This window comes from Schistocerca gregaria, chromosome 5 (assembly GCF_023897955.1).
Source record: "Schistocerca gregaria isolate iqSchGreg1 chromosome 5, iqSchGreg1.2, whole genome shotgun sequence".
Lineage (NCBI taxonomy): Eukaryota > Metazoa > Arthropoda > Insecta > Orthoptera > Acrididae > Schistocerca > Schistocerca gregaria.
The window spans coordinates 614103836-614120043 of NC_064924.1; positions in this window are offsets into that span (position 1 = coordinate 614103836).

Sequence of the window (16208 nt, forward strand, 5' to 3'; positions counted from 1 at the left end):
CAGTAAAAGAAAAGGCTCAGTTGTTCAGACAATAGTATGAAATCCAATTTGCTAAATAAGTAACGGCAAAGTAAAAAATATTTGCTTTTTTTCTAAATTTCTTTGATGACGTTATGTTGAGGTCACTGAAAGTCATTCTTCACGAAACGAAGTTCAGTACTAAAATACAGTTAACTACATATAGGGTGTAAAGTATTTAAACCGACAAACTCTCGGAGGTTATAGGGGACATCAAAACAAATATTTTTCCCTAATGTTATTTTTTTCCTATGAGGATTATTTAAACCGGTACAGGAAGATTTCTCTGGCAGCAAATTAGTTAAACCAACAAACACTTATCCATTTTTTTTATGACCAAGAGACAACACATTAACACAATCAACCTTCAATCAAAGTAGATTTTCAAAAATGCCTCCATTGACACATAAACAAAGGTTACACCGTCGGATCATGTTCTGTCTGATACGGGAAAAAACCCCAGGAGCATCCTGAATTGTTCCTGCTGCTGCTGCTATCCGGGAGACCATATCCTCTTCTGATGCAACAGGAGTTGCGTAAACAAGGTTGCGCATCTCTCCTCACACAAAAACGTCCAGTGTGGACATATCTGGGAATCGAGCAGGCCATGATACAGGACCACCTCTGCCAGTCTACGTTTATGGGAATAGTCGGTCCAAGAATCGACGCACACGGCGACTGATATGTGCCGACGCCCCGTCATGTTGGAACCACATGTGCTGTCTTGTAGGGAGCGGGACGTCTTCCAACAATTCTGGCATCGCTGTGGCGAGAATATTGCAAGAGTGCCTACCATTTGATGGCCTAGGTAGCAGATACGGCCCAATTAAACAGTCCCCAACAACACCGACATACATATTAAGGAAGAACCGCACTTGACGAGCGCTAGTAACTGTGGCATGTGGGTTATCCTCACTCCAAACATGTGAATTGTGCATGTTGAAGACTCCATCACGCCCGATCGTTGCTTCATCGGTAAACAAAACAGAGGATGGAAATGTAGGATGCATTTCACATTGCTCCTGGTACTACTGCCAAAACTCTGCTCTGAGTGGATAATCAACTGGTTTCAGGTTGTGGGTACGCTATAAGTGAAATGAACGTAACAATTGCTCTCGAAGGACTGTTCTTACATTTCTCTGATTCGTCCCCATGTCACGTGCAATTGTACGAGTGCTGATTGAAGAATCCCGCTCCACATGCTGCAAGACAGCTTCCTCAAATTGCAGCGTTCTTGCCGTGTGACGGCATCCCTGTCCACGTAACCTGCTAAATGACCCGGTCTCACGCAGACGTTGGTACACAGAAGCAAGGTCGTATGATGCGGGATACGGCGATTAGGACATTGTCGTTGATAAACTCGCTGTGCAGCTCACCCGTTGTGGTGCGCTACATAGTACTGCCATATCAGTGTACTCACTCCAGGTGTATCGCTCCATTAGTAAACAGAGACAATGCACTACTACACTGGTGGATAGCAGTTACCTACAACTGAAGAGCGTAATACGCCCTCTAACAACTGAAGAGCATAATACGGCCGCCACCGGTTTAAATAATCGTCATTGGAAAAAATGACATAAGGTAAAAATATTTGTTATGATGTCCCCTACAACCTCCCAGATTTTGTCGGTTCAAATACTTTTCCCTCTGTACGGTCAAATCATTACTGGCCTGCCTTTTTCAAAATTTAATGCCAAACAACCTTCGGTTGCCACGTCAGTGTTTAATAATACATGTTTTTCTTTCGCATCACCTTGTACAGGATTTTGGATGTAAATTGCCCTAGTTGGCTGGCGACCGTTAATTATGTCATTTTCGTTCATTAATGTAACTTTTGGATTCATGATCAGCGGTACCCCTTTTCTGTCCAATGTTGTTCGTGAGTGAATGCACAAAATAACCTTCATTATCCAAATTATAGGCCTGTTCAGTTTAATTACTTTTTATTTTTAGTAGACGTTCCATCAGAAGGGTCGGTTGTATACTTTCCTCCTACTTATCGGTATCACTTCTTCGGGAAGGATAGCCTTAGTCAATTAGAAAAAAATCCATTAGGCATACACGCGATCCACGGTCATAGGTCATATCACAAGCAGGATAGGCCGATTAGTAAGAGGCAGGTTACACATGGCGACGCAGGTGACAGGACAATATCAGTTTGGTATTGTTCTGGGCACGAATTTGCATTGTGCAGTTTTTTAGCGAATAATAACTTGTTGCTACAAACAAAGTCATTCACATACAATAACAGTAAGTGGCGGAAATAACCGCACATTTAAATAAAGGTGGAAGGAGTATATAGAAGGTTTATACAAGGGCGATGTACTTGAGGACAATGTTATGGAAATGGAAGAGGATGTAGATGAAGACGAAATGGGAGATAAGACACTGCGTGAAGAGTTTGACAGAGCACTGAAAGACCTGAGTCGAAACAAGGCCCCCGGAGTAGACAACATTCCATTAGAACTACTGACGGCCTTGGGAGAGCCAGTCATGACAAAACTCTACCAGCTGGTGAGCAAGATGTATGAGACAGGCGAAATACCCTCAGAGTTCAAGAAGAATATAATAATTCCAGTCACAAAGAAAGCAGGTGCTGACAGATGTGAAAATTACCGAACTATCAGTTTAATAAGTCACAGCTGCAAAATGCTAACGCGAATTCTTTACAGACGAATGGAAAAACTGGTAGATTCGGACCTCGGAGAGGATCAGTTTGGATTCCGTAGAAATGTTGGAACACGTGAGGCAATACTGACCTTACGACTTATCTTAGAAGAAAAATTAAGAAAAGGCAAACCTACGTTTCTAGCATTTGTAGACTTAGAGAAGGCTTTTGACAATGTTGACTGGAATACTCTCTTTCAAATTCTAAAGGTGGCAGGGGTAAAATACAGGGAGCGAAAGGCTATTTACAATTTATACAGAAACTAGATGGCAGTCATAAGAGTCGAGGGGCATGAAAGGGAAGCAGTGGTTGGGAAAGGAGTGAGACAGGGTTGTAGCCTCTCCCCGTTGTTATTCAATCTGTATATTGAGCAAGCAGTAAAGGAAACAAAAGAAAAATTTGGAGTAGGTATTAAAATTCGTGGAGAAGAAGTAAAAACTTCGAGGTTCGCCGATGACATTGTCATTCTGTCAGAGACGGCAAAGGACTTGGAAGAGCAGTTGGACGGAATGAGCAGTGTCTTGAAAGGAGGTTATAAGATGAACATCAACAAAAGCAAAACGAGGATAATGGAATGTAGTCAAATTAAATCGGGTGATGCTGAGGGAATTAGATTAGGAAATGAGACACTTAAAGCAGTAAAGGAGTTTTGCTATTTAGGAAGTAAAATAACTGATGATGGTCAAAGAAGAGAGGATATAAAATGTAGACTGGCAATGGCAAGGAAAGTGTTTCTGAAGAAGAGAAATTTATTAACATCGAATATACATTTAAGTCTCAGAAAGTCGTTTCTGAAAGTATTTGTATGGAGTGTAGCCATGTATGGAAGTGAAACATGGACGATAACTAGTTTGGACAAGAAGAGAATAGAAGCTTTCAAAATGTGGTGCTACAGAAGAATGCTGAAGATAAGGTGGATAGATCACTTAACTAATGAGGAGGTATTGAATAGGATTGGGGAGAAGAGAAGTTTGTGGCACAACTTGACTAGAAGAAGGGATCGGTTGGTAGGACATGTTTTGAGGCATCAAGGGATCACAAATTTAGCATTGGAGGGCAGCGTGGACGGTAAAAATCGTAGAGGGAGACCAAGATATGAATACACTAAGCAGATTCAGAATAATGTAGGTTGCAGTAGGTACTAGGAGATGAAGAAGCTTGCACAGGATAGAGTAGCATGGGGAGCTGCATCAAACCAGTCTCAGGACTGAAGACAACAACAACAACAACAACAAATTTAAATTTCACAGTAATCAGCAAACTGGGCAACATGAATAAATTAGGCGAAACGAGTAATTTGCTGGTACCAACTGCGGAACAATCGGTCGAACAATGCACGACCCAGGAAGCGGGACCCATTGTTCAGATTTCGGAAGCTAGCATCACAGACGCTGTTGCTGAAAATCGAAAAATGGCAGAAATGGAATTCCAGGCACTTGCAAATGCTACAGAACACGGATAAAAAGTAAAACAGAACCTGGTGATGACAGATACGAAGAATCTATTAACACAGAACCGGTGTTGGAAACTGTGATTTCAGGAAATATAAAAGATTTGTTCAGCTTGTTAATCAGTAAAATGGATACCCAATCAGCAAAAACAGATGGCCAGAATGAACCAATTAAAACTGTTAACAGTAATATCGGAATTGATAAAGGAAACATAGATAAAATTGGAGCAGAAGTAGTAGCACTGATGACGGAAATCGCTAATCTGAAGAGTGCCATGTAGGTAGCCAAAGCAAAGACATAAGTAGTAGCTTTGAAATTGAAGTTGGTAGGATAGAATAGAAACTGGTAGAGACTGTTGGTCCCACAATAGAGAGCAATGTAGCTAAAAAAGTGAAAGTAGCTCGAGAAGAGGATGTAGGGGAAATAACGAGTTTACAGTCCTTAGTATCCGACGAGGGTGCTACAGTAAATAGACAATCGGGTGTGTGTAATGAAAAGAAGTGGAGGTGGAAACTATCAGTTACCACTTGCCAAATAGTTACAAGTATAAATGAGTAGAGAAACGATTAGGAGAAAATCAGGACTACGTGTGATACCACGCACATAGCGCTGAAATATTAGCGAAGGAGGAGCGTTTCGATCTCCTCAAAAAGCAGGGTGGCTTGCACGCTCCCGACTTCATTAAAAATTGTGAACGGGTATTGCCGGAATCATGGACAGACAAGAGAAAAATAAATGCAGTAATCGACGTGTTAGCTGTCGAGGCTAAGCGATGGGGCTTAAACCTCGATATAATAAACATGACGTTTCAACAGTTCAAAAATGCATTCTTGAAAGAGTAGTGGTCAGAGCAGAAACAAGGGTGTGTATGGTGTGATTTCGTAGTGTCGAGGCGCTACGATGTAAACACGCGCGGCTCCATGAAAAATTTTTGTGAAAACTAGATCCGCAAATTGGAATATTTGCGCGATCGGAAAACTGAATACGAGATTGTCTGGGGGCTGTGGCAGAAGCTTCCAAATGACTCCAAGAGATACATCGCCAGTAGTTCTAGAACGATTGCTGCGTTTTTAGAGAAAGTAGAAGACGAAGACAATTGGCGGAATAATCGCGAAAATGTTAAAAGCCTTGATAATGGTAACAATTATGGATATAGTAACAAAAACCAAAACTGTAGAAATGATAGAGGCCAGTATCAAGTAAATATGGTTCGTGGTCCTTGGAGGAATGATAGCAGACAGGAGCGGAATGATACATCACGGCAGTCTGGTAGCAACAGGTCTGTCGGGATTAGTCAGGGAAACAGCCAGCCGCACCCATTAGGGGCCCACCAGGCGTGGGGAGACCGTGACGGCCCAAACGAGAACCTAGACAATACCGCTATGATAAATACGAAAGGATAACTCAGCGATGGGAGAATGTGCGAGAGAGTAAAGAGAGCGACGCACCTAGAGTAATGATAACAGCTGCAAACGGCACTCGACGCATCTGTCACTGCTCGTAAAAGTAATAATGAGATTACTGTACCGGTAGGGGAGATGGAAGCGGCCGCTGTAAAAGCAACGACGGTTACGCAAGTTTCAGTAGAGTATGAGTCACCAGCGGAAGTAATAGAGCCGATCTCGAATAACGTTTCCGTTATCGGGCAGGGAAATGCAGAACGCAAGGAGGTGTGGTTAGGTCAGTTCGGTCAGATTTACGACGAACTGAAAAGTTATAGAGGATTATATGGGAGTTGTGCTAATGGGGAGAGCGGGCAGAAATTGGCGCTTCTCAGCCTGCAAGAAATTAGAGTTTTTGAAACTGAAAACTCTGTACCTTAACGACAGGCTTGTCCAAATGAAGTTTTGGAAGTAGCCAACCCCAGAAACGCTAGTCCTAGTGAATACAGAGGCTCATGTTATGAGGAGGGGCAAGGTGAATTTGGCGATAATGACAAGGTACAACTAACCTGACGTTTTACAACTAGACGAGAGTGATGAGAGTTGCGTGAACTCGGGAGATGAGATAGCAGAGGAAATAGAGCACTTTTCTCCAAAAATCTCGGAAGATGACAGCCATCTTTCCGAAGAATACGTACCTGAAGTGACAATTAGTGAACTATTGGTTAGACAAAGATCATTAATCGATGAAATTGATAGTAAGATTACGGTTTTGTGATCAAAACAAGTTCGACTACCGCAGGACAGACAAATACAGGTCAAAAACGATCAAACACAAAGAATTAGAAAACCTCCGGATAAACCGCTGTCGGCATCGGAACCGGACGAATTTTTTTGGGACCACCTGGTGATAGATGAGATGTGTTGTGGGAAGACCAAACCCTTGATAATGACAGTGTAGACGGATTGTAGTGCCCGTTAATATGCAAATTTTAATTGATTCAGGGGCAGCCCTAAGCGCTATGTCGGGAATAACTTTTGAATTACCGAAAGATAAACCAGTAGTAATAGTAATGCCAGTAATGGGAGTCAAAATAATCGGTGCTACCGGAAGGAATAGTAAACTGATAAACAAAATATTTATGTGTTGTAAGATTCAAGGAGAACCATTTGAACAGCAATTTGCCGTTCTGCCAGATCTGTGCACCGATATTATTGTGGGTTTAGATTGGTTGTTAAAATATCACATAATTATTAACTGCAATAATAAGACCATGAAGTGCATTTCCCAAGACAAGACCGAAATGAATGTGAGTTTTGATTAAACGAGTGACGATGTGAGTAGTGAATGCAAACCTGTTCATCTTGTTACTTGTCATAATGAGACTGGTTTAGACAGAAAAATGAAATACTACGGTATCCGCAAAATAAACATCGACAATTGTCTGGAAGACGAATTAGAGAGCAGTGTAGACAGATTGCCAAATGCCCCACCTGAACAAAAACGAGACCTATATGACTTAATACGAGAAACAGGAACGTGTTTTCAAAAAAACGGGGGCTTGTTACTGGGCATCGGTGCAAGTTAAATGTAATACCCCATGAACCATTGTTTGTAAGACCACATGCGGTACCTCCATCCAAGAAGGAGACTGTCCAACAAGAGATAGACCAGACGTTAGAACGGAATATTATAGAGAGGACTACCAGCCCCTATAACAATCCCTTAATAATGGTAGGAAAGAGAGGCGGTAGTGTCAGGATTGTATAGACCCACGCACGTTGAAAAAATTCGTTCAACGTGAGACGGATAGACCAGAAAGTACGGAAGAGATACTGCAAAGATTTCACAATGTACAGTTAATGACTAGCCTTGACCTCACAGTTGGCTACTGGCAAATAGATTTAGAAGAAGAGTGTAGGAAATATACGGCGTTTTTATACTCAGGCCGATGTTGCCAGTACAAGGTAGTGCCATTCAGCCTGAATATATCTGTTTCTGTCTTTAGCAGGGCCTTAGATACGGTGTTAGGTGCTGCCTGAGCTCGAAAATAACAGTGTACGTGGACGATTTGCTGCTGGTGAATTGGTCGTGGCGAGAACATTGCGAATTGTTAGATGAAGTTTTCAGTGCGCTACGTTGAAACGGAAGAAGTGTTTGTTTGTGAAGAAAGAACTGAATTTTCTTGGTCACATTGTGACAACAGGGAGTATCACTAAATATCCACAGACAGCGGAGGCAATAAAGAACTGTCCTCCGCCGAAGACTAGGGGACAGTTAAAGAGTTTCCTAGGGCTCTGGGGAATCTATCGCAAGTTCGTGCAGGGGCGTGCGTTCAACGATCCAAATCTGAACAACTTCTGCGAAAAAATACGCCATTTGTGTGGACTGACGAGTGTCAGGCCGCATTTGAAAGACTGAAAAATAAAGTGTTACAGAATAACATATTGTACCATCCTGATCTTGCGTTGTTATTTCATATAGGAACGGACTCATCTAATTATGGCTTAGGAACAGAATTGTTTCAAGAGGTAGGAGAAGGAGAAAATAAAGAACATAGAACAGTCGCGTTCGCAAGTCGAACGTTGACGAAATGTGAGCTAAACTATACAATTTCTGAGAAAGAATTTCTCGCTATCGTATGGGTTTCAGAAAATTTAAAAGTTATTAGTGAAACCCAAGGGTGATAATTCACACGGACACAAGGCGCTCACTTACCTAAAGGACTGTCGTTTACTGCATGAAAGATTGACACGGTGGTCTCTTTTCTTGCAGCAATATTACTATGACATTTGCTACGTGAGAGGATCAGACAACTGTATAGCGGCCGCGCTGTCACGTTTGCCTGAAACCGATCATCGGCTTCTGGAGGACTAGTCTGAAGGCGTACTGAAATTGTACTGCTTTCAAGATGCTGAAGGTCGTAAAAGAGCAGAGAGCATCTGTAAAAACATGCGTCGTCAAAACGAGGAGGACTGTCTAATAATTGTTAAGAACAAGAATGACGAAAAGAGTAGAGAAGGGGAGAAACTGAGAAATTATTACAAAATATACAACGAACATATACAACCATAACTGGCAAGTGTGCTGGCCAGACAAGTGCGTCACAGAGATGAATGACTACCATCATTTAGCTTACGGTCATTTCGGACCAAAGAAGTGCGCTGAGAAGCTAGCGGAAGTTGTAAATTTTAATAATATGGAAAAAAAGAGTTGTTGAAAGAATAAAGACATGTGATAAGTGCCAGGGGGTGAAGGTAACGAATTGCACGAACCGTGGCCCTATGCAGAGCATAAGACCTAACGATGTGTTGGATTTGGTTTGTTCGGACCTCTATGGTCCACCGCCCAAGACTTCAGGGAATTTCGCGTGCATATTAGTGATGCTTGAAACATTTTCTAAGTTCACCAAGTTACATCCGAAAAGAAAGGCAACAGCTATTGCGGTTTATAACAGATTTGTTAATTATTACTTTGTGCACTTCGGCAAAACCAGTTTCGTCCGATTACGGAGCACAATTTACTTCCAAATCATGGAAAGAAGGGGTGAAAAGTAATGGAATTGAAATAATACACATTTCGGCCTATTGCTTGAGCGGGAATCCCGAGGAAGAGTACATGTGTGAACTAGGTTGGCTTTGCCGAACGTATTGTCACCACAATCACAGATCGTGGGGGAATTACGTCGTTGAATTCGAGAAAACAATGAAGGCTTGATGCATGAATCCACGTACTACACTCCATAAGAAATAATATTAGACGATTAGTCTAAGAGTTTAGTGGAAGAAATGATTGATGGGACCGCATTACCAACTATAAAATTCCGACGCTTTGGCGACTATTGCAAGACGCTTTCCTCAGGCTGTATCGCAATACATATATATGTTAATATGTGTGCTGAAAGAATGCATACAGAGTAGATAAATATAGCAAATGAGTCCTGATCAGGGAAGCTCCAGAGTATTTAAAAGATGCAGGAGTTCTGGCTGTACTACGGAAAGGTGATGCAGAAGTCACTGAAAACTACTGGCTCATACCCTGCAGCCAGCATTCTCGAAAATCATAGAATCCATTATGAAAGACAGATTGATGAATTACTATAATAAATAACCATGTAAGTGAATCACAGTCCGGATTTCGAAATGGCACAAGTACGGAATCAACGATAGTACAATACGCTAAAGTGTTATTTAACTCTCCTGACAACGATTTGTGGTCTCAAAGGTAAATGACAAGTCTATGAAAAAGGACAAACGAAAATGGATAAATGGACACATCAAAGTGGCAACCTGGAATGTGAGAGGAATTTCCCAAAAATTAAATTCCTTAGAGGTGTTAAAGGTTGCACAAGAGAAGACGACTAAGAAATCAAGATATTAGAGAAGAACTGCAAATCTTTAGCCTCAATGATAAAATTCGAGATTACAGAAGAAAATGAAACGAACATCTACAAAGAATGGAGAGTGAGAGTGAGAGAGCTTCGATTGCCGTAACAGATCGCATGGAAGTCCATCTCAGTGTACCCCATAGCACAATTCTGCCCCCACCGGGCTGCATCTGTGGCGCGGTACATGTTTCGCGCAGTCATTCACCTGGATGACGAGGTGCGAGGACCCATCTATCGACTTGGTGTAGCAATAAATGCGATTCACTCGACAGGCGATACGTTTCTATCGATCCACGGTGAAAACTCAGTGACGCTGTGCCCACTGCAATCAAACATAACTGACGATGTTGTTAGTTCAACACAGGAACACGTAGGGTTCGTGTGTTGTGGAGCTCCATGTTCAACAATGGCCTTTGAACGGTGAGCTCCGAAACACCTGTGCCTGCACTAGCGTCGCACTCTGCCGTCAGATCTGCCACAGATCGCTGCCTATCCTGGATTACCCAGTGGGGGATCCTCCGACGTCCACGTTTTGTGATGAGACGAGCTTGCTGAATACCACACACGCTCTCCTTTATTTTACCATCCTTCAACCACTTTCCGTAGATGCTCAACAGACGACCAGATTCGCCCTTTAGGGGAATCTCGTTCCCAGACGCAGCGCTACAACAACGTGCCCTTTGTCAAAACCGCTCATATTAGTGGATTTTCGCATTCGCGGCCAGTATCTTTACCACAATGTCTGTCCACACGTATCTCTTCCCCGTAAATTTTTTCATTACTGCGTCACGTTCCGCAGTACAACCAGAAGGCATTCATCTTTTTTCTCTTTTTGAAACCATCCTGAAGAATGCCTTGAACGCTGGATTTAGAGATTTTGATCGATTTCTATTTGTGGCACAACGGACTACTGTCGCTCGTCTACTACTTATCACTGCTTGGTCATAACTGACTGGCCAAGCGCACAGCTGTTGTCCATAGTTGTTAGATCCAGCTGCCATCGTAGTCAGGGTTGTCAGGTCGAAAAACAGGAAAGCCGAACTGGGCGCTGTATTTAGCCGGATACTTAGCGGTTAAGGCCTGACTACCTATTTTAAATAGAAATAGAGCGATTTACGTACTTTCAGTCGTTTACAAGTAACCACCTACGGTAATTTTTTGCGCGAGATCAATCTTAAGGGCAGACGTAGACAAAACTGCATACTGATATTTAAAATTCGATATCTCCTACAACATTACAGTTATAAATTTAAAACTTGACACTATTGTGTAGTACATAATAAACTATAGGCTCTGCAGTTTTTGTTTGATCATGTTCATGGAATTTCATTTTATAAGGATTTGAATTTTTAATTACCAATGTACATATAATGTACTTTTTTCCTCATAAACTATTCAAGCATTAAATCTGAAACTTTTTAGTATACTTCTTCATTAAAGGCTATTAAAACGTATGCAACAAATTTTTGTTTCAGTTTATAGTTACTTTCAAATTAATTTTTCAGTTTTGTGATACCCGGGACTGCTCTATTTTTCTCAAATTTTAAAGTATAACTTTTCTCAGAGAAAATCTAACGGCAAATTGGTCCACAGGATTATTAGTAAGTGCTTCTTAACAACTCTGCCAAATTACAGGACGTTAACTCTTAGAGTTCCTGAGAAAAAGTACATTAAATCTAAAAAAAATCACTTTACGGGAAATCTCATTTAAAGTTTTTATTTCAATTTTTAAGAATATTGCCATACTTCTACGCACTAATGTTGTCCATATCCATAATCTTCATTCTCTTCCTTGTCTTTCTGGCGTATTCTCTCTCCCTGTTTCCTTTGCCTAGTCATCTTCTGGATATTTTCCTCTGCTGCCTGGACTTTGTCAAGTCGCACTTCATCGATGCTTTGGAGTATCTTCAGTGTGAATGCACCTGGATGGAAGCCTAATAATGGAAGCCTAATATCTGCAGGCACTTAATGCTTCCTACATTTCTACTGTTCTACACTAGACTGGCATCACACGCAGCTATCTTCACAACATTTGAGGACACAAACACTGTTTTGGGACAACGCATCCATATAAGGTGACTATAGCTCTCATTTGAATTTTGTGTTTTCCCATGTACACATTTTTTCAGCACTTCAGGATTGGCTAGATATCTGAAAGTTGGCTTTATAACATTTAAAACAGCAAGTGGCAAACCATGCTTATGGGTGTATGGCTTTCCACTGGCTTGTGGCTGAAGATATTTGCACCACAAAATGTCACAGAGGTAGTGTTGAGGAGTCTGATCTGTGGAAATTTGCAGCATTGTTTTCACACTATGTACATTGTTCCTGATGGCTTTCCCATAATATATTTGTAATGTGTGAATTTCTTTGTCTGTCAATCTGTTAACACTTCCCAGTGGCTTTCCATCTTCTAATTTTTTGCCCTTCATTTCTTTCTTTCTTCACACATCCAGGTTTTTCAATTTTAATTTGTGAACCACAAAGATTGCTCTCTAAAACAGTCTTAAAAGCACTAGAATCTCCATCACCTAAGTACTTCACATACCTTACTCCATATTGTTCTACTGACCTTTGGAATATTAGTTTCATCCCAGTTGCCTCCATCCCACCACTTGACCCCTGATAATTCTTAAAGCAGACTTTCTTGTGTATCTCCTGACACCTTCCTTCTTCACTCCTGTCATTCTTTTTGGTGTCACAACAAGAGCAATATTTGCTCATTACTTTGAAGTCCAAGATTTTTCCTGTGTTCACATTAACGAGAGATGAAGCAAAAAAAGCTAATAAATTGCCAAACAACAAACTGTAACACACACTATTCAAAAACAAATCACGTTAATAACCGAAGGAACAGGTATGTATAATCTTTGTCACAGCCTTCTAAATACGTCTGCTGTTCATTTCGATTGTGTGACTGAAAAATAACACAAAAATATATTTAGTGTCAAGAAGGAGTGGAGCACAGCACAGATAAAGGAGACGTGGTAAGCGCAGACCGTCGAAGAAAATTTTTTTCACTATTTTGCCCTACATGCTTAAACTAGAAACAAAAAAGAGAACAGTGAACAGCCTTATAATTTGGTAATTATGAGAGCAACTATGTGCTCAGTCATAATCGTAAGATGATCTTACATCAAAATAACCTGAAAGGACTTCATTAAACAAAATTCCTCTGGCTGGGGAAAGAATAGATGTTTGGTATCTTCAGCTATTTCATTTAGATTTACTAAAACTTAACAACATATTATTATTAATCTGTAGTTAAGCACAAGGTGACAATTATTTAATTATAAGAAAAAAAAACGTAAATTAGTCACCAACTGCAGCGAGCACACACTTTATTCACCAAGTAGACGACTCTACAGATATTCAGATTTAGGTTATGACATGTACGATATGCCTGCCATCATTGGCCAGACGATCAGAGAAATTCTGCATGACCCACGGAAGTGTCGGAACATCGATCCTATCGACGACTCCTGAATTGCTGTTTTCAGCTCAACAGTGGTTTTGGGGTTATTGCTGAACACTTTGTCTTTGTCTTTAATATAGTTCCACAAAAAGAAGTCGCAGGTGTTCAGATCCGGAATATGGCGGCCACGCGAGACCCATGGCAGTGACCTCTGGGTACCCTAGAACCAGAAAGCGGTCCCCAAACTGCTCCTCCAGAACATCAACACTCTCCTGCTTCGACAGGGTTGAACCCCGCCTTGCATGAAGCAACCCCGTCTTGCATGAAGCAAATCTTGTCGAATTCAGGGTCACTTTGCATAATGGGGATGAAGTCATCTTCCAAACCTTCGCGTACCTTTCTGTGGTGCCGCCAAGGAATATCGCACCGATTAATCCGTGACTGTACATTGCACACCACACAGTCACCCGTTGAGGGTGACGAGACTTCTGCATCGCAAAATGCGGATTCTCAGCCCCCCCCCCCCCCCACATGCGCCCATCCAAATGGAAGTGAGTTTCGTCATGCGCATACTACTTCTCATCATGCCCCTCAGCCATCCGTACATTTTTAACGTCCTAGCGCAAAACCGTTCAGAAGTTATGACGATTTTATTTCATATAGTTCAATAATTGTAACCCTGTATTAATGTTTTTCATTTGAAACCACTTTATGAATAACGTTATTTTTCTTGCAAACTATTGTCTGAAACTCTTGAAAGAGTAATTTAAAATTACATAACATCATCTTTGTGACTGTGTCCGTTTGCAGTTACAGGGCTCCTTCGTCCTAGTGGCATTTATCATAGGAACACTCACTCGATGTTGGTATTCTATACTTTGAAAGTAATATTCTGACAGTTACAACAATTCCGAATAGCATTGTTCATTGTAAAGTGGTTTGGAATAACTTGTCCACTTGTCATGAGCCAAATATTTTTTAAAACCAAAAAAAAAAAAAAAAACGTGAATTCCGTGAAATCTTGCCATTAATTAAAGAATGTACTGTCTTCCAAAATTTACGTATTTTTCTAGAATAGCACTAATTGGTACATCTATGTAACCTCCATAGAGTGTATTTCCTCAGTTCTTATTATTATTATTCATCGCGATTACATCATTAGCTTGTTACTTGTTTTATTTGTGATTTCTCTAATTCATCGCTAAAAAGCGCAACAAAACTCGGAGAGGCAGGACTTGTATATGTTTGACCGCACACGAACGTAAATGCCGGAGATGACCGTCAAAAGCCGAACAACTGGCAACCAATCCTAACTGCAGTTGCTGCACTGAAATCACCTTTACGTCAATAACAAAAACAATCTCGGAACTTTTTGGACGGACGGTATACGTCAACGTTTCTGTTCCGTGAAACAGAATGCAACGCGAATAATGAGAAAAAGCTCCGAATCGATTTCACGTTCCAATTGTTTCAAAGCAGTTGGTCGTTATTGTTTCTTTTCATTTCGTCTTCTTACGTTAAATGTACGCTTCCGTTGATCTGCAAGTCGCCTGCGGCACTCTATGGGACGGGATTATGTAACGTGCGAAATATTTCCGAATGCGCATCCTTTAACATAATTGTTTCCACGAGGAGGTGCAAAATAGCAGGAAATAACAACGGTCCCGGTGGAAGCTAAAATAAACACGAACCCAGCTGCGCTACCCCGTCCAGCAGATACAAAAATATTGCCCAGCGCGAGTGAATTCAGAATTTTCCTTTTTGTTGTCCGTGTGAACAAACAGCTGTCGGAATGGAGAAGATGACCCTTCAATTTTCAGTACAAAACGCACAGCGGACGCTGGACCAGTGCGCGCATCCGTTGTCGGAGCGGGGCAAATGTTCCCACGGCAACATTTGAACATTTGTGCCCTTTAAAGTGTGGTATATTATTCAGAGAGTGTCATCTGTGCTGTTGCGTATCGCACTGTTTCATTTCGCGTTGTCACACCAGAGGTCGAAGTCCTGGCGTGGTGGCGTTCTTCATTTAAAGGTGCTTCGTCTCCCAAAATTCCCTGTTTGTTATGGTGAGGAATAAATAGCGGTAGAGGAGGTACTATGATTCTGGCCTCAAAGGAATTGGCATACGCGATACGTGAACCATTTTCCTGCAGTGCCGCGTAAAAATATCGGATACCATTCAAAGCCTCCTGGAGAGAACATTCTTTGTAGTTCGGTTAGGAAACAAAATGCTCCACGCTAGCATGTAAAATAAAATTTCTTAAAATTTTCACACTGTTACATTCACTTGATAATCATTCTGTAGGTGACAGGGAATTGAATTTTCAAACAGAAGTTCAGATATTCATTAATACACCGTTTATTGGAGAAATAGTAACCAATTTGAAGTACAAACCAAATAATTTAGGAACAATGTTTCAGCCTGAAATGTACTTCAGACTCACAGGTATGACCATGTTACACACCTTTCTCAACTCTAATCCTTGACAGTCTTTAAGTGAACTCATTGAACCCTGCTGCGGTGTGTAAAACAGCTGAGATGGGCACTTAACTACATACATGAGAAGTTCCCTTGAAGTATTTCGGCTCGAAAACCAGCTGACTGTCGCTACATCTCGTTTACCTGTTGCAGTGTCGAAGAAGGCTCTTTCCGCCCACTTTCTTTTAGCATAATACAATCGTGAGAATTTCATGGATCACAAAAGGGGATGGTGGTGTTTTTCCCTGTGTGTCAGAACTTATTAACCTCGCATGTATTTCTCTCAATATACAGAAAAGTCTTACGGTAAATCATGCTTGGCACAAAAGCAAAAGCACCAATGACGCCAGAATGGCATCCCCTTTCTGGTACATTCCTATACGGCGTCATTGTAGGTACGAAAGAAT